The 24,042-nt window shown below is 43.0% G+C and overlaps 1 long non-coding RNA gene across 1 annotated transcript in view; it reads right to left on the reverse strand.

Moving 5' to 3' along the window:
- Positions 1-24,042, reverse strand: part of LOC145395613 (uncharacterized) — a 136,611-nt gene that overhangs the window by 34,039 nt on the left and 78,530 nt on the right. The window contains exon 2 of the long non-coding RNA XR_013896643.1: positions 5,050-5,146. This is a non-coding gene — a long non-coding RNA (uncharacterized LOC145395613). The remainder of the gene's footprint in view (positions 1-5,049; positions 5,147-24,042) is intronic.

Raw genomic sequence — 24,042 nt, forward strand, 5'->3', positions numbered from 1 at the left:
AGAGAGATGATATAGAATAAGTAATTTGAAAAGGAAACAATTTTCAGTGAACGAAACACTGTGGACTAATAATTTACTCTTTGCTGTAGTATTTTGCCATACTTGCTTCTTAACACTTGAAGAGAGAGAGAGAGAGAGAGAGAAAAAAAAAATGATGAGTCCTGGTTTGCTTTTGTAACTGATGATAGACATTACATCTGTGAGACTCAGTAGTCAGCACACTTACAAGGCACTTGATTAGGCTTTGCCATCCAAGGCATCTTTTGACAAATTATGCTGTTGTTTTCTTGGAGAAATTGAATAAAACCTCATCCTCATCTATTTTTTTGCCTTATTATTTGAAAAATTATTGTCTACATACCTTAATATACCTCGAGTGATACAAACTGTGGGTAGGGGGGTTTCAAGAATACTCCCCCAGTATCCCTGCTTGTCGTACGAGGCGACTAAAAGGGTTGGTGGTGGGTTAGTGCCCCACCCCGTAAAAAGAACCAACTAAAAAAGCGAATAATGCGCCTCGGACCCGGACGGACCATACGTTGATGACTAAGGAACGGACAATGGACATTCTTAGGGTGGGAACATGGACTGTGAGAGGAGTGAATGATGAAGTGAAAGAGAGAGAGATTGTTCAGGTGCTTGAGGATGCAAAAGTGGATATATGTGGATTGACTGAAACTAAATGGCAAGGTGAAAGGGTGAGAGAATGGGAATATGGTGTAGGTATATGTGTGGGAGTCAGTGAGAATGAGAGGGGGAGAGGGGGAGTATGTCTGATGATAAGCAAGAAGTGGAAGGAGATTATAAGAGAGTATGGAACAGTGGGTGCAAGGATTGTATGGGTGAGGATGAAAGTAGGTATACAAGCATGGGCGATTGTATGTGTGTATGCTCCAACAGAGGATCGAGTGGCAAGAGTGAAAGATGAGTTTTGGGCGAGAGTAGAAGCATGTATGGACAAGTTTGAGAGGAGCGAGAGAGTGCTGTTGATTGGAGACATGAATGGCAAAGTTTGGAATGTACGAGTGGATGGAGTGGTTGGTCAGTGGGGTGTGCCAGCTGAAGTAGATGGGAATGGTAGTGCTTTGGTGGACATCTGTGCTTGTAAGGGGCTGGCAATAGCCAACACCTACTTTCGTCATAAGATGGTCCACCAGTATACATGGAGAGTAATGAGGAGGATGGATGGTGAACTTGTTGAATGAAAGGCAATGATAGACTACGTGTGTGTGGATGAGCGAATGAGAAGACAAATGTTGGATCCAAGAATGTGGAGAGGGTGGGTGAATGGAGTCTCGGACCATCACTTAGTGATGGCCAAGGTAAAGATGCAAAGAAAGTGGTTGAGGAGGCGAAGGGGAAGACAGGAGGAAGCAGCTCCTGTGAGAAGAGTGGAGAAATTGCAAGATAGTGAGAAAATGACAGAGTATAAGAGCATAGTGGAAGAAAGATTGGGAAGGTATGAGCTAGAGCAGATGGAAGGGGTTGAAGACATATGTAAGATATTCACGGAAGAGATAGGCGCAGCGTGTGAGGCGGTTTGTGGAGTGAGGAGGAGATGCAAGGGTGTGCAAGGGACAGCATGGTGGAATGATGAGGTGAAACGATCTGTGGAACAAAAGAAGAAGGCATATGGTGAATGGTTGGCGAGTAGAGGTAGGGGAGAAGATGAGGGAGAGAAGACAGAGGTATATGTGAGCAGAAGAAGGGAGGTTAAGAGACTGGTGAAGGAGAGTAAGAAGAAAGTGGATGAAGAGTTTGGGAGGAATCTGAGTGTGAAATGGAGGGAGAGTAAGAAATTGTTTTGGAAGGAGGTAAAGAAAGTAAGGCAGTATGAAAGGGGAAATAATAGGGGAGTGAAAGATAGGAATAATAGATTGTTGGTGGAGAAGAGAGAGAAATTGAGGAGATGGAAGGAGCACTTTGAGGATTTGTTGAATGTAGAGAGTGAGAGCAGTGTGAGTATAAGTGGTTGGGGAATGGCTGGGAGAAGAAGAAATGAGAGGAGGGAGGAAGAGATCAGTAGGGCGGAAGTAGTGGAAGCGATGAATAAGATTAAGCTGGGAAAGGCCCCAGGAATTGATGGAGTGTGTGGTGAAATGCTTAGGTATGAGGGTGAGATTATTGTGGAGTGGATATGGAAGTTGTGTAGATTGGCTTGGGTAGAGGGAAGGGTTCCAGAGGACTGGAAATCAGGTATAATTGTTCCTCTGTACAAAGGAAAAGGGAAGAGAGAAGTATGTGGTAACCATAGGGGTATTTGCCTTCTTAGTGTGACTGGTAAAATATATGGTAGAATACTCATTGATAGGGTTAGGCATATGACAGAGGAGCTAGTTGGAGAAGAACAAGGGGGATTTAGGAAGGGAAAAGGGCTACGGTGCGAGTGGATGGTGCGCTGAGTGAGTTCTTTGATCTCAATGTGGGACTGAAATAGGGGTGTGTGATGTCTCCATGGCTGTTTAATATATATATGGATGGGGTTGTAAAGGAGGTGCAAGGTAGGGTAGTGGATGTGGGGCTGGCCCTAATGAATGAGGGTGAGATTTGGAAGCTTCCGGTGTTGCTGTTTGCTGATGATACAGTATTGTTGAGTGAAGATGAATGGGAGTTGCAAGGTTTGGTGAATGATTTTGGGACAGTGTGTAGGAGGAGGAAGCTGAAAGTTAATGTAAACAAAAGTAAAGTTATGGTGTTTGAGAGGAATGAAGTCACAGAGTGTGCAGTGAGGTTGGATGGTGAGGATATGGAGAATGTGAGTGCATTCAAGTACTTGGGTAGTGTGATGAGTAAGGATGGAACTTTGGGGGATGAAGTACGTGAAAGGGTACAGCAGGGAAGGAAGGTTTTTGGTACACTGAAAGCAGTGATGAGAAATAGGGAGGTGAGTATGGAAGTTAAGAAGTCACTGCATGATGGTAGTGTGATCCCTACCCTGACGTATGGAAGCGAGGCGTGGACCTTGCAAGAGGGGAACAAGTCAAGAGTGAGAGCAGTGGAAATGAGTTACTTGAGAGGAGCATGTGAAGTGACGTGGAGGGACAGGTTGACGAATGAAGAAGTGAAGGAACGTTGTGGGGTAGATGTGGATGTGGTTGAGAAGATTAGGAGAAATACACTGAGGTGGTTTGGACATGTGGAGAGAATGGAGAATGAAAGACTGACTAAGAGGGTGTATGTAGGTGAGGTGGAGGGAGGGAGAGGGAGGGGTAGACCGAGGATGAGGTGGAGGGATGGAGTTGAGAGGTATATGAGGGAGGGGGGGGTGAGTTGGGGGGAGGGTAGTCAAATGGTGGGTGACAGAGTGACTTGGAGGCGTTTTGTCTGCGGCCACCCTTTGCGGGATTAGGGCGTCGGGCTATAGATAGATAGATAGATAGTAAAAAACATACTGGAGGATATGAAGCTGTTGTCTGGAAATCAAGCAATGAACGAAATGGTTCTTTGGTGTTTCCTTTGTTAAACAGAATATGCTTTCTAAGTTTATATATATATATATCTATATATATATATATATATATATATATATATATATATATATATATATATATATATTTGTGTGTGTGTGTGTGTGTGTGTGTGTGTGTGTGTGTGTGTGTTATATTTCGTCCAGTAGGGAATAGTCGGGAATAGGATCATTGGTAAATAATCCGTCGCTGGAATAGGTCGGTGAAGAAATTGGTTCTTGGGGTAAATAGGGCCAAATGCGAACACAAGTCCATAAAAGACTAAGGACAGATCTCTGTGACAAATAATTTTTAGTAAAACTTTCCACATCACTGTGGGAAGTTTTATTTTTCCAGTCATTATTGTTATTTTACTTCAATAGAAAAGCCATATTTCAAGGGCTATTTGGCATATAGCCTTCTAAATTGGTCAACTTAGTCAGACAGCTGTCCTTTTCTTTTGGCCAAATACGGTGGCAGTCCGTCAGTCTGATCTCCGGATGTTACCCGGAACATAGAAAAGTGATTCAGCCTCCCTGTCTCAAGAACCGCTTAAGCTAGGAAGCTAAAATGTTACTGCAACGTGGACTTATGGCAGACGCAGTGTGGAAAGGAATATGGTTTTATTTGGCTGATTACTTTCTGAGATCGTTTGTGGTCAAAAAACGGATCTTTTCCGTATATTTTGTACATGCTAATGTTCCATGAAGGATTAAGGCTACAGCCACCAAATTTGGTCGACTAACAGAATGTGATGCCTAAGGTGACATGCACAGTATCAGTGACTTTGACTTCAAGGCTCCTTTATAGCTTGGCTTTTAGCAGGCAATGGCTGTGAGAAATTTGTCTTCATAAAAATTGTCCTTGGACGATTATACGGTGTTCTAGTTGCTATTGTTATTATTATTATTGTTTTCATTATTATTATTATTATTATTATTATTATTATTATTATTACTACTACTGCTACTACTACTACTACTACTACTACTATCAGCACTGCTACTACTACTATTATTATTACTATTATTTTTTATTATTATTATTATTGTTGTTGTTGATGTTATTATTCCGCGGAAAGCAAATACTAGATGTAGGGGAATAGTCTCTTGTGGAAACTTAATTGAGGAATTTCACCCATGAAAGAAGAACAATCCTTCCAGGAAAATATGCCTCTGGAAAAAATAAAAATGTCTCCACAGATTAGAAATGGGTCCATGTAGTAAATAGGTCATGGAGTGAAATAATTCCATGACGAAAATTAGTCCAAAGATGGATTTGGTATAAGGGAAATATAGTTCAGGGAGAGGTTTAACTATCATGTAGAAAATGGATTATTGGCAGAAAATAGGTGTGGGTAAGTGGCACGTAATCGGGCCATGAGGGAAAAAAACTCCTGCGGAAACAGGCCAATGGGGGAAAGAGATCCAATGAATAGGTTCACAGGGAAATTAGGTACGTGTTGGTTGAGCCCAAGAAGGTATAGTGTGAGACCGACTTATGTTTTTAGTGAAAATTACTTGATAATCTTGGAAGAATTACCAGATATGCATATACGTATATGTTCATACTGAATGTGTGTGCGTATTTTAAGCAACTGTACCTGCAAAAGGTGTAAGCAGAGAGCTCCTTGCATCACATGCAGCGTCAAAGAAGATGATCAGCAGCAGACCACACTTCATCATCCTTAGGGCCAATATCTGTAAGGGCAATCAGCTGTTTAGCAATGTAGAAAGCTCATGTATCTACCTTACAGTATTCCTTTCCTCATCAGTAGGAAGGGGTCCGGAGCCAGGATACTAAGTACCGACATTTAAGGCAAGGGTGACGACCCCTGATAGTCCCAAGTGACATCGTTTTAGTAATGATATCGAAACAGCCCTCAGACTGAAACCCTTATGGTTCCCGCCCAGTTAAAGCACCTGAACCCAGTATACCATAAAGAGTCGACTTGCTTGAATGGTTACCGCCCATCATGGTATATGTTTTCCTAAATTAGAAAAAATTATCTGGCTTGTCACTCAGGATAGAGTCCCCAGACGAATGCATTACATGAAGCAAATGGATGGTGGCCACGTCCCCCTACCATATATTTTATTAAAAAGTACATCTCATTAGAAATGTAACAGAAACATTTTAAAGGGCATCCAAATGTATGTGAGGATACTGCTATTGAATCTTACGTATAGATTCATGTACTGTACTGCACTTCTATAATAAGTTAACAAATGCCTTTACTTCTTAATGCTGTCATTGATGCAAATACTGGCTATGAAACCGAAGTCAAAAAGCCTGTTTACGTCAGGGAGGGTGGTCACATTTTCTTAATTGTAAGGCTGGCTCTCTGCATTTCTGCTGGAAGTGGCAGGGAGAGCCTCAAATTCGCTGATTGACTGATTAATTAAATATAATTAAAATCTGGCAATGCAACTGCCAGGGTCAAATTCTGCTGGACAACAATGTAAAAGACACCAGAAATAAAAAGCTCATGTTCAAAATAGAGTTAATACCCGTTAGTGGGAATAAAACACTGAACGTAACAAAAGTATCAAATATTAAATACAAAAGTGGAAGGAGGCCCGCCTCATGAAAAAACAATAATAACATCAGTAAAATTGGTGGATGCTCCCTCAAGCACCGAGGACAGACAGTAGGCACCATCTGCCCCCTTATTCCTATGGAGGAGTCTCTGACGTAGGTCCCTCAAACTCGGACACTCGACCAGCAAGTGATGGACAGTAAGGGGATCAAAGCAATCATGACAGTACGGTTGGGTCCCACCACTCATGAGGAACCCATATGTATGCCGAGAGTGCCCAATGAGAAGCCTGGCAAGAGCCACTACCAATCCCCAAGGCATTTAGGGAAGAACCCTTGGCACAACCACTTTGAAAGATTTCTTTTACTGTAGCTTATTATGACCAACACCATCCCAGTGTCTCTGCCAACACGTACGAATCATGTACCGCAAGTAAGGTGTTACATCAGAAGAAGGAAGCGGATAGTCAGGTGGGGACTGTTGAGAAGCTGCAGCTTTAGCTAATGCATCTGCCCTCTCATTGCCCATCACACTAACATGTGCGGGAACTCAAAAGATGTCCAAATGACGGCCACGACGGCCAAAAAGAAAAAAACCCTCTAAAATTGATAAAACCAATGCAAGAGGGACACCTGAGAGGGAAATCACTCCTTTTCACCAACAATGGACCTACAAAATGTCACAAGAAGGAGTAGCCAAAAACCCACCCTTGGGATCCAATGTGGACACACAGCCAGTTTCGGAACAGAGAGGGCTAACATGACATTTGGACCCTGTAACCAAAGGGCTTCGGGAAACTAGGACAGGTGTCATAAACACAAGATTGTGAATCCTGGGAGACTATGGCACAATAAATTGAGTCAGGAATGCGGTAAAGACGATACCCGTGCCTCATCACCAATGGCTGGCATAGCAAATCCAAGGGGAGTACACCGGCGTCCACCAATAGACTTTAATCGGGTATGACCTGAATGCCCCAGGTGCCAGACATACACAATCATGATGCACAGAATTTAACAACCGGAGACAGGCATTCGTTGCAGAGTAGACCTCACACCTATATCCATGTTTAGGAAGAATAAGAGACCTATGCAAGAGCAGCAGGGTCTGACGGTCAGCACCCCAAGAGGTACGAGCCAGAACTCTCAAAAAACTCATAGGTTTTAGACAAGCTGCCTCAACAGAACGAATATGAGGAACCCAGGTTAGTCGTCCATCAAACAGATGTCCCACAAACCTCGTCTATTCGACACAGGATATTCTCCGACCATAGAGATACAAGTCAGGGTCTGGGTGAACCCCCCAGGATGACAAAAATGCATTGCTACCGTCTTTGTTAAAGAAAAATGGAAGCCATGAGACTCTGCCCAGTCAGAAATTCTGTTAAGAGCCAGCTGCAAGTTCCTCTCTATCAGAGACATTCTAGATGTGGTGGAAGAAATTGAGGGGTCATTGACATATAGTGAGCCTTGTACAGCATCAGGAAGTCCACTGATTATGCTGGTGGTGGCCACAGCAAAGACAGTAACACTAAGGATACTCGCCTGTGGTACTCAATCTTCTAGTGCACGGGTGTTAGAAAGCACTCCACTAACTCGGACCCTTAAAAAATGGTTAGATAAAAATGGCTGAATAAAAATAGGCAAGCGCCAATGAAGACTACACTCATGAAGAGAAAGTAAAGTGCCATGACCCCAGGCAGTGTCATATGCCTTCTCCAGATCGAAGAAGACTATGATCTGGTGTTGGTTAGTGGAGAAAGCCTCACAAACAGAAGATTCCTAGGACAGTAGTGCATCAGAGGTAGATCACAGTTTACGAAAACCATACTGGGTAGGGGATAAGAAGTCACCTCTCTCCAAAAACCACACAAGCCTAACATTGACTGTCTTCTCCAGAACTTTACATATGCAAGAAGTCAGAGAAATAGGCTGGTAATTTGTCACCTGTCGCTGGTCCTTACCTGGTTTGGGGATGGGGATGACTAAGGCAACAACCCAACAAGTCAGAAACTCACCAGGACACCAAATCTTATTAAATAATGAAAGCAAAAACGAAAGGGACTCATCACACAAGTGATGTAAAAAGGCATAAGGAATTTCGTCACATCCAGGAGAGGAATCATGGCACTGCGACAGAGCTGCCTGGAGTACAGAAATAGAAAAGAGGATTATGAGGTTCTCCCCCAGAAGAGGCAAAACTGAGACCACGAGACTCTAAGTGCTGACACTGGCATGCTGAAGGCGAATCTGCATCTTTCCGTGACATGCTGGTAAAATGATCAACAAGCAATTCTGCAACAGTGGAAGGATCAGCCACAGTTCCACCTGCTCCAGATAAAACAGGCAGGGAGGGAATAGTAAATTTTCCTGAAAATTTCCTTAAACGGTTGCACAGTTGAGTGAGGGAAGTCCTCAAATAGATGGAGGAAACATAAATCCTCCAGGATGACACCTGGCCTCCTTTAAAACCTTCCTCATACGAGCTCGTGCCCTCCAATATGCCATCAAATACTGAGGATCCCCATGGTGACGACAAAGTCGAGAGAGGGTAACTCATTAACTCTCACTGTGGAACTGTACTCAGAGTTCCACCAAGACCCCTTGTTCTTGGTATAGATAATAGGGCTGCAGAGTGCAATACGTCAGTGGAATAAGACACCACCTCAGCAAGACAGCCAAACTCACTGACAGAAAGGATAATGGAACTTAATTCCCTGAAAAGTGGCCAGTCAGCCTTATCCAGAAGCCAGCGAGGAAGACGAGGCTGAGGTCCACCTACACTAGCCATACAGGTCTGGCAACACATCCCTGGTAAAATCTAAAACAACATAAACTGAACATAAGGACAAATCAATGACAGTAAAAATGCCAGTCTGGCTGTGGAAATAAGTCATCTTCTTGGAGTTTAAAATGCCCAGCTCCTCATCTTCCACTAAAGAGGCCAGAGGAACACCTGAAGGGTTGACCTCACTGTTACCCTTTAGTGGATGGTGACAATTCACATCTCCTAGTAACAGAAAGGGAGAAGAAAGGCTACCAATAAGGTGTTCCAGAACTGCCATTTCAACAGTAGCACTAGGAAGAAGATAAAGGCTGCAAATTGTATACTGCCTACGAAAAAAATCCGGACAGCAACAGCCTGCAGGGGAGTGGAGATGTCCATGTGACTGTATGGAGTATCCTGGCGAAGGAAGATTGCAGCACCTCCAGGACGACCTGGGCCTGGCACAAGATCAGAATAAAAAACATGGTAGCCAGAAGGAACAGCATTTTCTACCATGGTCTCCTGGATGCACATACATAGAGAAGTAAATTGAGAAACTAGATGACATAGTTCTTCAAAGCTAGCATGTAAATCCCGATAATTCCACTGGATGATAGAACCCATAGTGGAGGGATGATGAAGATTAAATGTGGGACTGTACACTTGACAAGAGAGCAGGTTTGGATTGATGCGTAGGAAGGCCCTTGGGAAGAGACTGCCCGGCACCAGGAACCAGCACCCTATGTCGAACATCCATGGGCAAACGTGAGGACAAGGAAGAGGAAAGTTTTACTACACTCCTCCTCTGGGGTGGAATAACACTTGGCTTGGAAAATGACTTGGAAAGTGGCTTGGATGCCACCCTGGTTAATGTAGGATGACCAGTGCCAGCATCAGACGACCCAGAAGTGGAAGGCATGTCCAGAGGATTAGAGTCCTGTGACAATGACATTGTATGTTTCAGAACTGAAGCACCAATGGTCTGTCCAACACCATCCCCAGGTCGGGACCTGATCACAGGCAAACCATCAGCTGCAGCTTCCACCTGGCTAGATCCCTCAGCCTCTGGGGTAGAGGAAACAGGGGAGAGGTCAACACAAGGTTCGATAAGAGAGACCTTAGGTGGCTGGTCTTCAGGCTCAGAGGACTCTGAATAACCACGGTGGCGTTTGCTGGATCCAGATGGAGCATCAGGAATACTGGACTAAGGGGGAGAAGGAGTCACGTCAACGTGTACATCAACCACCACCACGGAAGTGCACAAACCTCAGCCACAAAAGTAGATGCGGAAACAGTGGGAGCAGGGGTCGGGCGATGTTCAGTTTCACAACCACTGTGAACCATGGGGACAGCATCGTGCAAAGCATTAGGTGATCAAGTGGGCACTGGATTGTGTCGAGGCCGTCTCTGAGACATAGGGCAGTGAACTGGCATTCCAGAAAGGACAGCAGCATAAGCAACACCAGGCCAGAAGAAGGTGAGTCTGGGCTGTCTTCTTAACCCACCCCGTCCCGTCGACGTATGAGTACGTTGCAACATTTTGCAATTGCCAATCCCGACGACGTACTGGTACGTCGTGCAATTGCAAGGTCCCTAATTTGCACAATTTTCAATTTTCGCATGTGATTTTTCGTACATATACACGGGACACCTTCCTCTATTCTTCTACAAGATGCCAGGCAGGTACAATGCCTTACACCACATAACCTCCCCCCCCATTGTCTCGGCAATTCACCTGTTACCAGTGACCTGGCCAATAAAGACATTCAGGGCCAGAGTGATTCCCCAATCGATGACAATGTGGAGGACAAAGTTTACATAGCATTAGAGGAAGAAACAGTCAGAAATGATAATCAGGTAATGTGGCAAAAGAAGGTCAGGAATGGTGATGAGTTAGTGAGTGAAACAATGCTTATAATGCCTATATTACTGTTTGAAAACCAATATACTCTTGTACTACATATAAATTCATACTAAATAAATAAATAAATACCGTTTATGAGTGGTGTGGAATAGTTATCCTCCCATAGAACTCGTTTTCTTTGCAGCCAGCCTGATAGAAAACCCTGTAAGGTAAGGAGGTACTCCTACCTGAATCAAGTATTTTAAACCTCAGGTGAGCGATTTCTCTATGAATTTTCGATGTTTCTCACCAAAAGTGGGGGTTTTAGCCAAAATTGTTTTTTTCCAATAATGCTCGGGACTGGGGGGTGTTGGCGTGTGAAAGTGCTCGGGACATGACGGGTTAACCTTGGGAAATGAAAACTTTTCAAGTGTTCGAACTGACAAAATCTTCTTTTCCAGGCAGTACTGAGGACTGTTTTTAGAAGATACAGCATGAATGCCCCCACAGTGATAGCATTTAAGGGGTCCTGGACAGTCACTGGTATAACTTGATCTGCCACAGGAGATACAGACACCAGGAAGGCCAGCCTGTTCACAGTGGCAAAATTGACTAACATGTCCATATCCCTGGCAGTGGAAGCAGTGCTTTTGAGTTGGCACATACGGCTTCACAAGAAGCAATAACCATGTCAGTTTCACAGATGTAGGCAATGTCAACTTGTCAAAAGTCAAGAAGAAGGTTGGAGTTGGGGTCAAAATGCCATCTATCTTTTTCTTAAGGCGCTCAACCTTCACCACACCAAACGACTGCAACTCCTCCAGCAGTTGCTCCTCTGAGTATCGGAGAATGTCACGAGAAGAAACAACGCCTTTACACCGGTAAAAAGTTCCATGAGGAACACAGGTGACATCGGAGCCAGAAACAGAGGTCAAAGCCACTAGGTGGGAGCTCTCTTCTGGGGAGGACACCTCAGCTAGAGTGCTTCCCTACCTCTGGGATGAAATTCTGGGCTCTCTTTCACAAGCTGACACTATGGCATGGTGCAACTCAAATATATCAGTAACTAGGACTGATCCTCCTACTGTTATCAGCACCAGATATTTGATGTATGATGCCAGCACTGGCTCACCTGTGCTCAACCCAAGAGCCTGACTTGATCGCCTCCCAGTCTCAGCTGAATGCTGGGGCAAAGGAGGACACTCACCAGGGGCCTGGTAAGGCTCCAAGGTGGCAATAATGGAATTGCCAGGGACAAAGCCAGAGTTGTAAACGAAATATTTTTTATCTAAGGCCATATATATCAGGAAAAACTTTATTCCCCCAACCCTACACCCACCATGGAGCCCAACAAGGGGAGGTTGTACGCCAGGGACAACACAACTGGCAACCCCAGAGGTAGCAGGAAAGTATACGTGGGTAACCACCAGGGGACTTGGACAAGGGTGACCCAAGGAAAATAGGAGCCACAATGCCCCCCCAGTGCTGACGTCACCCTACCATCATGTGTTGGGTAGAGTGAAGTGTGCACTTCACTCTACCCAACACATGATCAGCTGATTGCCTTAGTTGGGCCTAACCAGCCCGCCCATCTAGCCAGAATAAAAGACCAAAGAGGGTATTACTAGCTGCAGGGCACATCATGCAGCATCACTCAACCCCCCAGGACTCCCGTCTCCCAGCATTACAGGACGTCACGCATGGCAAACCTGTGGGGAGGCAACAGTTTTTTTCATTGATTGATTTTATTAAAATCTGATGGTGCAACTGCCATGGTCATATGCCGCTGGACAACAAGGTAAAAGACACAGCAAATAAAAAGTGCATATTCAAAATAAAGTTAACCAATCCTGTCAGGGTGACATGTGTACTGGTCCTCCCGGGGCCATCTGGGGACCAAATATACATGATCTACTAACTTCTGCCATTGTTTGAATATTCAGCTGATTATTTCCACCACCTACACCCGCTGGCAACACTCCCGCACGCATCGCAATCACGCTTCAGTTGCCTGCCTACTTCCATGATGGATAGATCTACACCAATCCGTATTCCTGTGTCCAGATCCTCGGGCAACTGCCCGCACCCACCAATTTCAACACCAATGAAGTCCAAAGGCCCTTGGAGGAAGGGCCTTAGTGATAGAGCGATAGAAAGGGAGTTAGATATACCATTATCACCGATTGTGAGTGGGGAAAGTCACTCCTCTGAGGAAACAGATATAACGATACTGAGTATGGAAAAATACACATCAGAGGAGAAGAGTGACAATGAATTCTCCACTGTGTGTCAATATTTTCTATCTGCATGATCATCAGCCTTTTCTTATGATGAAGGGTCAGATATAGTTGATGATCCTGCAGGGGGTGATATACACACATTGGAGAAAGTGGCGGGAGAGGTAGAACATGAAGGAAGGGAGGAGGCTGGCAGGAGGAGAAAATGCCGCAGGCTGAGCTGCCAGGCATGAGAGCAGCCTAGGGTGGAAATTTCCACCCATACACCATCATCACCACTTTCACAAAGCCTGCATCACTACATTCATCACCACATACCTCACTACGTCGGCCTGTGTCACTACAGGCCTCACCACTCCGACCTGCCTCACCACATGCCTCACCACGCTGGCAGATCGGCTGTCTAAGGAGGTGTTGTATGTGGTATAAGAAGGCATTCCTACATGTAATGGACATCTGTGTACTGAATGCCTTCATTCTATACAAGGATGTTACACAGACCAGCACATCCCTCAGACAGTTCGAAAAGGATGTAATTTTCGGCTTTCTGGAGAGGTATGGACATGTAAGTCCTTCCATGAAACAGAGGCACAGTATGCAGCAACTGCCTGATGGCCTGCAGTGCAGGGACTACCTCAGCAGACATTTCATGGAAATACTGTCTTGCACACCTGCAGGCAAGGAAGCCTTCCGGTGTTGTTCTGTTTGCGCCAGTTCATCGCACCGACCTCAGCAACGCTGTATGATGAGGTGGTGGTGTGCTGAATGTAAGGTGGCACTGTATACTGATTGTTTATTTAATTTCCACACAAACACCGAGTGGTAGGAGTCTGGGTATTATACATATGTTATGGTACTGTAGTTTTGTACATACCAGTATGTTTTATTTTGTTTTGAAATAGAACATAATTATGATTTCACTGATCTGCATATATTTATGTGAATAATGGAGGCAGAAACTTGCAGCCTTATTGTATTATGAAAGCATTTGGTTATACCTATTTCTTATGGAAAAGTATAGCTCAAAGGAAAGAGAAAGTCATAGTGATAAGTATTTCCGTTTATGGGCAGAACATAAATGACTACTGATACTTGGTTCACATTTTTTTTTTGTAGTAGTCCTTGCAGTGGTAGTAGTAGTGGTAGTATGTGTTGTAGGTGTGGCAGTAATAGTAGCAGATGTGGTAGTTGTAATAGTAGTAGTTGTGGTAATGGTAGCAGTACTTGTAGTAGTGGTAGTTGTAGTATTAGTTGTAGTGGTAGTTGTACTTGTACTTCTAGTAGTAATAGTATTATTTCTAGTAGTTGCAATACACAGACTTCTACTCGCGCACCAATGCCAAAATTGAGCATCAGTCCTAGCCAAACATACATTTCCATCTGTGTGTGTGTGTGTGTGTGTGTGTGTGTGTGTGTGTGTGTGTGTGTGTGTGAGAGAGAGAGAGAGAGAGAGAGAGAGAGAGAGAGAGTGTCCACGCGAGTGTCTGTCTGTCTGTAATGCGGAAAGAGAACAGCAGCCTACCTTCAAGGTCATTGCTACTCTGACTGGACTTCATTCACCCAGTACGACCGATTATGGAAAAATATTCACGGAAACAGTGTTTGTACAAAGGAGTACAAAGGAAAGCAAACAGCAACAGACCTCATGGTCCTTTCAAGGCTGTTTGTTACAGAGTAGACTATGACTACGAGATCTAACACTACATGCTGAAGGATGAGGATAGTAAAGTAAGAAGGCTTCCCCTGCCTCCAAACCCTCCAGTTAAAACTGGTAAGAAGAAATGAGAGAAACCACCATGCACCATTGAAAAACTGACATGGAATTTTCATAGGAAAGACTAAAAAGGAAAAGTTACTTTCTCTAATACTTTGTCTATAAGCTACCAGTATGAATGACCTGAAAGAAAGTAGTAAAGTAAAATGAATAATTGAAAAGTAAATAACACATGTCAACCTGTACGGGTAGGTTGAGTTAATGGGGCGCCTGCGGACACAGCATGGAAATTGCACAGTACACAGTGTGGATGTTCAGGGGTGGTGCAGCAGCCTTGCCTGGGGCTATTAAGGTAGGCAGCAGTCAATCAGGCCCCAGCTCCATTCATTCCACTGAGACTAGGAACTTTCCCATGCGGGCCAAACACACGTCACCTCCTGAAGCAGTGACCCCTGGTACAAAAAAAAAAATCCTGATGGTGGTCACTTAACCCTCTCATGCACGATAAGTTTCAGTAAGTTTTGTGGCGCATGATTTTACCCGCCTGGCCGCCCGGCCCGGCTGCCCATGCATGACAAAAAACAAGTATTCTTGCCTTATTTTCGCCAACCAAACATCAATTTACTGCCATGAAACCTATATAATCTTGTTCGTCAATGTTTGTTCTAGCTGATAAGCACAAAATATATAGAAAAAAAACAGGAAAACATAAATAAAACAACATTAGGTGGCCCTGAATAAACATTTCGCATCATCAATTTCACTTCCCAGCATCACCATTCGAATGTTTTCCATCATACAGAAAAATGTTTTAAAAAGTCTTGATTGAGAATTTCATCAGCTTTCTGATGAGAAAGTCTGGTTGTGATACAAGTTGTAGTTTTCGAGAAAATGGCAAAAAACTGAAAGCCATTTTTTTAAAAAATCAGGGAGCTTTTCTGAAGAACTTTTCTCAAACACATTATGTTTTTATTGCATAATATTGTGCAGAATTTCACGAGCTTTCTGATGAGCACTTGATGGTCTTGTTACGCCTCATAGTTTCTGAGTAAATCGCAAAAAACTACTGGGTAGTCATGGCCATGCTGCACTTTCGTCATGCACTCACAATGATCATTATAATCCCCCCTTTTCATCAGAGATATTATATTGTTATGTCCTGAACATACGTAGAAGTCACTGATCTTTATCATGGTTCTCACGGGAAATCGATAGGTACAATAGTTTTGGAGTAATTGGACGACAAACATAGAAAACTCCTCCTCACCCACAGGCAAGATAAAAACATTTTTTCCCTGCCCCACCCACACCTACATATTTTTGCTCGTTAGGTTTTATTATTTTCTTTTTTTTACTCAAAGTATACATGTAAAATATCTTAAGGTTTTTGGTAGTGCTCTCTGAAACTTAACATGACCACTAGTCTTTTTGCTAGGTACTGATACTGAAGTTGAATTTTCTTCCATCTCATATGTGCGTAGGTAAAAAACAATACTTATTTGTGTAAAAAATATAGAACTATAGAACTAGGTCAATATACAAATCAGCAAAATACGGATAACTCACTTCCTCCAGAGGTGTTGAGATGCTGGCAAGAGCTTGAAGGGCTGCCGGAAGATGAGGAGTTATGTAGTGTGTGAGCTTGTGTGTGTGTGGGTGAGTGTGTATGTGTGTGTGTGTGTGTGTGGGTGGGTGAGAGTGTGTGTGTGTGTGTGTCTGTGTGTATGGGTGAGTGTGTCAGGGTGGGGGTGAGTGTGTCTGGGTGTGGGTGTGGGTGCGTGTGTGTGTGTGTGTGTGTGTGTGTGTGTGTGTGTGTGTGTGTGTGTGTGTGTCTGTGTCTGTGACTGTGGCATATTTTCTTCTCTCCTTGCAATACAATTGCCTAAAACACATGCGATGCACACAGTAGATTTCTCAACGAACATTTGCTGCACGACATATATATATATATATATATATATATATATATATATATATATATATATATATATATATATATATATATATATATATATATATATATATATATATATATATATATATATATATATATAATATGTATATATATAGATATATATATATATATATATATATATATATATATATATCTTGCCAGAAGCCATAATCCCGTAAGGGGTGGCCATTTGACTTTGAGTTATTTGTTTTACGGGGAGGGGCACTAACGCTCCACCAACCCACTTGTTGACACGTAGGACGCACGTATGGTTTGGTTATATGGCTACCACCCAGCGTTATAAATGGTTTCTTGGCTTACAGGAAACCATTTGGCTTGTCACTCAGTGTAAAGCCACCTGTAAAGGAAAGAAAAGCAATAAGAAGTAACAGGAAAGATGGGAGAAATAGGAAAAGAGGAGGGCAGGCACAGAAAAAAAATCATACAGGCTAAGGAAGAAGTAGGCAGCACTACATCAAGTGAGTGGATGATGGTCGCCACCATACATATATATATATATATATATATATATATATATATATATATATATATATACCGTATGGTGGGGCAAATGCGCACCCATCAAGGTAAATGCACACTTAAGTTATTTCTTAAAATGGTCAAAAACAGGTTTCTATTTTTTATTTTCTTAATTTTTTAAAGTTTGAATACGGAGCAGAGTCATTGGTTCAACTGTAACAAGTGTTACCCAACCATTTTATCAAGAATAGTGACCACCACGGCTTTATACAGGGAGGACGGAGCATTGATGGAAATTTTGGATGATACACTACATTGGAACACTAAGGGTAAGTTACCTAACAATAAATATTCCTAGGGTACTCTGTTTAGGCTCATTAATTATGTATATCATAAGGTAGATTATGCTATAATTATAAGTTCCTAGGTCTAAGTATTAGTGAGTAGTGAGTAATGAATAAATGGTGGGGTAACTGCACAAATTTTCATGGGGTAAATGGCACATGCTGGTATTGCCTACAAATTACTATCTAAATGAATTGGTTCATGCCTTTTAGCCTACATATTCAATCTTTAGAGGATAACAAAACAGAAACAATCCAAATACTTTAATATCGATCTGTCAATGCAATTTATTTCTCATGTTTTTACAGATGGTGCCACTCTACGCAAGAATCACAGACCCCAAGCAGGAGCGCCGCGCCGTTACTCTCCCGAGGACCTGTCTGAGGCTATCAGGCATGTAAAAGCAGGAGAACCCATCAAAAGGGTTTTGCGACTTCTACACATTCCTACATATTGGTTCGGGTCCCTCTGGCCAGCAGACCAAGAAAACTGGTGCCAAAAGGAAGCTGAGAGTATCTGAATCCGACTCTGACAGTATCCCGGAAGAGAATCTTTCATCAAGTGATGTGGACATGCCAAAGATACTTCTAGAGTATGATGATGAGGTAAGTTCAGGGAAGGAATCAGAAGCAGAAGAGAAGAGGAGGATCGAGAAGAGGAAGGAAAAGAGGAGGAGGGAAGAGAAGTGTGAGAAGAAGAGAAAGAGAGCAAGACCAAGGAAACAAAGGAGGGGTTGTATGTTATTGTTATTGTGAAGTTTACTGGCAAAAGAGCTAATTCAGCCTATAATTTTTTTGGAAAATTGCTAGGGAAGGAAGTAAGTGGAGAAGTGTCAGCAAAGTATTTCAAACGTGATTACAACGTGTCAGGAGGTGAATTTTCATACTTTATAGAGCCACAAAATCAGGACATTTGGTCTACTGATGTAACTGCTATTGTTAACTGTTTGCCTAAGCCATCCTCTATTGTTAACTGTTTGCCTAAGCCATCCTCTATTGTTAACTGTTTGCCTAAGCCCTCATTTATTAAAGATAAACTTTGCTTTAAGGCTTCAGAAATGACTGGCATGTCATGTGTTAATAAATGCTTTACGATTTCTTAAGTTTTCTTTCTTTTCATTTTTTTGGCTTGTGTGTGTACTTTTTTGCTTCTGTATGGCCAGTGAAGTGGCGTATAATACAAATACAATACAAATAATGTATCTAAGGTATGAATAGGATTGTTTAAATATGCTTAAGTGTGATTAAATTTGAAGAAAAAAACATGTTGTGCACTTACCCCTAACCCTGGGGTAAATGCGCAACCATATTTTTTTTTTTCACTACCTACCACATGAATAATTTCAGAAACATTTCAATATGTGCTAAAGGTTGCTCTGTTAACAAACAATAAAAACATGTCTCAGATTTTCAGTTTCCTCCTAGAACTCTTCCCATAGGTAATTTTTTTTTTTTTTTTAAGGTGTGCACTTTTCCCACTTTACAGTATATACATATATATATATATATATATATATATATATATATATATATATATATATATATATATATATATATATATTGTTACGGAACAGAGAAAGATAATGTACACACTTTAAGTGAGAATACTAAAAATCACTACTGTCCCGTAAAGTTCCAGGTTCAAAACAAAGGAGTGAGGTAAAATTACAAGTTAAAGTTTAATGCTCAAACTAACAACAAAACATTCAGGACTCATAAGGATAATGTAATGGCAAAAACAATTAAATATGGTTAACTGCAAATAGCCTCTATTAACAGGAAATTAGCAAGAGTAAATTTATCTAAGTCAGCCCTGATAAAATGAAAATACACTGGGTAATGCTCAGTTAATGCAAGATAAATTATTACAGATACAAACTATTATTATTAATTGCTGACAATAAGAATCTTTACATAAATCACAAAAAAACTCACTAGGCCTACAAATCAACAACTTATGCTATACAGTACAAGGAAAAAATGCAATAGCAGTTATACTCAAATTACACAGCTGCTAGATGGTTGGACACTTCCGGAGCACTCACAATAATAATAACAGTACAGGGGAGGACAGAGATGTGAACAAAATGAGGAGTAGATCTAAGTGGCAATTAATGTAGAGACTGAGCTCATTATATAGGGGCCGGCAGAGCTTGATACAACTTGTAAGAAGGACGCGCAAATGAAGCCATGGGGACAAAGAGTTGACAATCCCGCTCTGAACAACAGAAAGGATGACTTATTCTACTATAACGGTAGAAGGGGGGGACTGAGGCAGAACACGCTCGTGATCAAACATGCAGCATATTGTGCGTTAAAATTACACAAAGGATGATGAAATCATAGGCTATGTAACAATATATATATATATATATATATACAGTAATCCCTCCACTATCCGACGTAATAGAGCCACAGGCATGTCTGGAAAGTGGTCCTGTCCGGATAGTGGGCACCAGCCTCCTGGACTTGTACTTATGGACCCTAACTCAGAAAAACACCTATGCAACTCCCTCTGGACATGCATAGCACCTATTTAAGACCCAAATCACACCAATAAGGGACATAAAAGACTGAAATAAATGCAAAAGAAGCATAAAATGAGGTTTTTGAGGTAGGTTCATACAATATTAAACATTCTGTGTACTTACAAGTTCCTGGCTCCTAAACTGGTAGTTATGGACCCTAACCTAGCCTAACTCAGAAAAACACCTCCCTACTGCACATGCATAGCACCTAAGACACTACATATTCACACCAATAAGGGACATAAAAGAGTGAAATAAGGTGTTTGAGGTAAGTATAGTATGGAAAATACAGTACAGTACAGTATGAAACATTCTGCCTACTTACAGCAAGTCCATGGCCATCTCGATGAATAACCGCCTCCTCTCAGACTGACAGTAAGAAGGATTTCTTGAAGCACTAGCAGTACACTGTTCATGAAGTCTTGCACTTAACTTAGTCATTCACACTCAGAAGTCCATTCTCTTCACACTGCACACTCTTGTCTTACGCTCCATTGTAACTTAATAAGTGTTGCACTCTGCACTTTAAGTCTTTCCACCCATAGAACCAATTTCAAAACAAATCACAAGTTTACGTTAAATTTAGTCCAAAAATTTTGTCTTTTCACTCAGATTTCTACTTTCTTTACAATACTGTCTGCACTGTTTTTCTTTCACTGCACAACACTTAATTCCCGTGTGGTCTAGTGGAGAAGTTCTTGCTGTTTATTCACTGTCAGAGTTTGAGAGTATCGCTGGCAGATGACCTAGGGGTGCGTCACTGGGTCGTGGTGATGGCGTATCCACTGCAGACAACTCGGATGGTAGACGCAAACTCATGTCGAGCAGTGACTCCACCATGGCTGATGTGCTGGGCTATGGCTCAGAGCAAGAAGGCCTGTCTTGGGGAGGCAACGGAGTGGAGCCAGGGCTGGGCACAGCGGGGGTCACAGGCCTGAAAAAGCTGTCAATCGTTGATTGACGCAAGGAACAACGATTCTGACGATTTATGATGCACTGCCTGAAAGCACGCACTTTCTCCATAAGTCCCAAGGGCCCCATCTCCCTGTTGCAGTCCGTGTGTTCCAGGTAGTCCAGAACGAACTCTAGGTGTTCCCGGAGTGCACTCAGCTTGGGGATGGCTGGACTTGTGTCATCCTGAGAGGAGTCCGCATCATCGTCGCTGTCCTCATTGGAATCTTCAAGCTGGGTACTGACACCTGCAACTGAAGATGCGATCTCGATATCAGACAGGGTCTGATACCCAGGATCGCCCTTGTCATCATCCAACCACTCACACACTTCATCCACATCAACATCGTCCCCATGCGCGCGTAAACGTGCATGGAAGTCAACCACGTCGAAACCTAGGAAATCGTACTCCACATCCGTTCCAAGAAGCAGACAAGACCAACCATTTTCTAGAGTCTTGATAGGGATTTCCTTCCATGCACTAACCCAGTTGTAAATGGCAGACTTGATATTGTAGCGGTAAAGGTTTTCCAAAGTCCGTTGGCCTCGCATGTCCCGTCCCTCCCTGCGCTCGTCCTCGTCCTCGTCCTTAAGAACAACCATCACCTTGTCCAGGAACTTCCGTCGGTATAGGCGCTTCGTTGCCCCGATCACTCCTTGGTCCATTGGTTGGATGAGAGCAGTAGTATTAGGTGGCAGAAACATGCACCTAATGCGGCCATTCTCAGCCACCAATTCCTTGTCACATGGGTGGGCAGGTGCACTGTTGAGGAGAAGGAGGGCTTTTACCTGGTCGCATGGGATTCCCAGCTTCTCCGTCTGGTAATGTATGACCTCCTTGACAAAATGGCGGTGGAAACAGTCTTTGAAGATGTGGGCTGTGAACCATGCCTTCAAGGAATGGTGCCAGACGACAGGAAGGACATCCATCATCCCATGAAGACACCGAGGCTGCTTTGCATGGCCAACAATAATGGGCTTAAGCCGGTGCATGCCGTTAGCATTGGCACAACACAAAGCAGATAGCCATTGCTTGGAGAGCTTGCGGCCAGGTACACGCTTCTCCGTCTCCTCGGCTAGAGTGTTCGTAGGCAAAGAGCGATAGAATAAACCAGTTTCGTCAGCGTTGTAGACTTGACCGAGAGTGAGGCCCTCCCTGTTGATCAAGCTCTTCACCTTGTGCTGAGACTCCTCTACTGCATCCTTGTTAGCGTCCAAAGCTTCACCATGAGACTTATGGTTGGTAAGGCCATGCCGTAACTTAAACGCGAAGAGCCAACCCTCGGATGCCTTGAAGTCTAGGGCGTCGTGAAGCCTTACGAACTTCTCAGCAGCAGCCTTCAGCTCCGTACCACGTACCATCACACCAGCAGCACGTTGCTGTCGATACCAAATCAACGTGGAGCAGTCAACTTCAGCAAACTTGGGAGTAAACATCATCTTCCTCTCCACGTTGTGTTTGCTTTTCAATGAGAAGTCAGCCATGTACTGCATGAGTTTGTCTCGGGATCTCTTAATATCAAAGTAGATTGGGCCAGGTTGAACTCACAGAGGATGGGTGAAGAAGACCATCCCACATCTACTTTCTCCAATATCTCCCGCTTCATCTCCAGAGTCAGTACCACTCTCTTCCTCTTCTCAGGTGGCAGGACCATCATCACCCACACAAATGAGAGGCACAAGAGCAGCAGGAGTGCCTGGAGCAGGTAAGGCGCCATCACAAAAGCGAGCACGTGGGCAGCCATGACAACGAGCGTTCACTCATGACAAGAGACAGGCGGAAAGTGGGGAGGATGCAGGGGCGCTCTAGCGGATGTCGGAGAAATGACTCGCCACAGCAAAGCTGTCCCACGCCACGCGCGCAAAATTCAAATGACAGGCGGGAAAAAATCGCTTTTTTCCCGAATTTTTTGCAGTTTTCGGACCATTTTGGGAATATTGGATCCCGGGACGATTATGTCCGGTAAGTGGGGGTGTCCAGAAAGTGGGCATCCAGAATGTAGAGGGATTATTTTATATATATATATATATATATATATATATATATATATATATATATATGGCTGTGGCATATTTTCTTGTGTCTGATACTTGCGCTATGTTTTTGCTAAGTCATTCAATGCATGCAATATTTCTCGGTGAACACTCGCTGCACTATTTTATATGTATGTTTCACACTAAACCATATGCAATATCGCACTGTCTGAGATTGTTAGAATACCTTTTCACTGAAGTCTGTGACTGTGTGGCATAATTATTGTCTCTGATACTTGCACTGGGTTTGAGCTAAGTCAGTCAATGCATGCAATATTTCTCGGTGAACACTAGCTGCACTATTTTATATGTATGTTTCACATTAAACCATATGCAATATAAAACACAATCACATGATTCCATCCCAACCTCCTCTATTATTCCCTGCCCGACTGTATGGCGTATGTGACAGCCTGTTTCCTTAACGAATGTTGCATATCTTTATGGTGTACATAATGCCTGCTATGTTTATGGTAGGTCAGTTATTTCACCAATCAAGGCACCATATATTTCACAAATATAAGTACTGGCTTCACTGTAAAGGTAAAATACTCATCATTTTACGGGCAGGGTGAAGGAGAGTGGAAACCCCATTATAACAAGCCAGACTCCTGCCTGTAGGCCTAACAGCTGATTATGGGCCCCAGTGCTTTACAAACAAAATAATTATGTTCCATAGACACAATCACTTCACATTATAGTAAAAAACACTGTACAATCACAATATTTCAATAATGGCTTCTGCCTCGGGTGGGAGAGGGGAAAATAGCAGGTTAAAAGGGACGACTGACAGCTGCGCAACCCTCCTGCCTGGCTGGTCGTGAGATACTGAGGTTTTCTGCTACGCATTGTCTCATCAGAGCAGTCACAGCATTGCCAATGCCTTACCTCGGGAGAGACACGCCCACGGTAGAACGTTGCAAAATTTAATGCAAATCAGCCAAAAACTTAGTTTTTGACGATTTTTTTTTTGCTTAGGAACGTGATTAGCATGTGTGTGCTTTTTCCTACTAAACCACATGTCACGTGATTCACGTGACTGTGCCTAAGGGGGTTAAATAACAGGGACCCTCAGGGATCCACAGACCATCACAGGTCAAAAGTATGAGTAGTGACCATTAACTCAGGGCTATCTGTGATATCCTAGTCTGTGCATAAACTATATTTGCATTCATAAATTGATCCAGGCTCTAAAAAATAAAATAA

This window comes from Coenobita brevimanus, chromosome 32 (genome assembly GCF_032717465.1).
Source record: "Coenobita brevimanus isolate Jiangsu-jjx chromosome 32, ASM3271746v2, whole genome shotgun sequence".
NCBI classification, from domain to species: domain Eukaryota; kingdom Metazoa; phylum Arthropoda; class Malacostraca; order Decapoda; family Coenobitidae; genus Coenobita; species Coenobita brevimanus.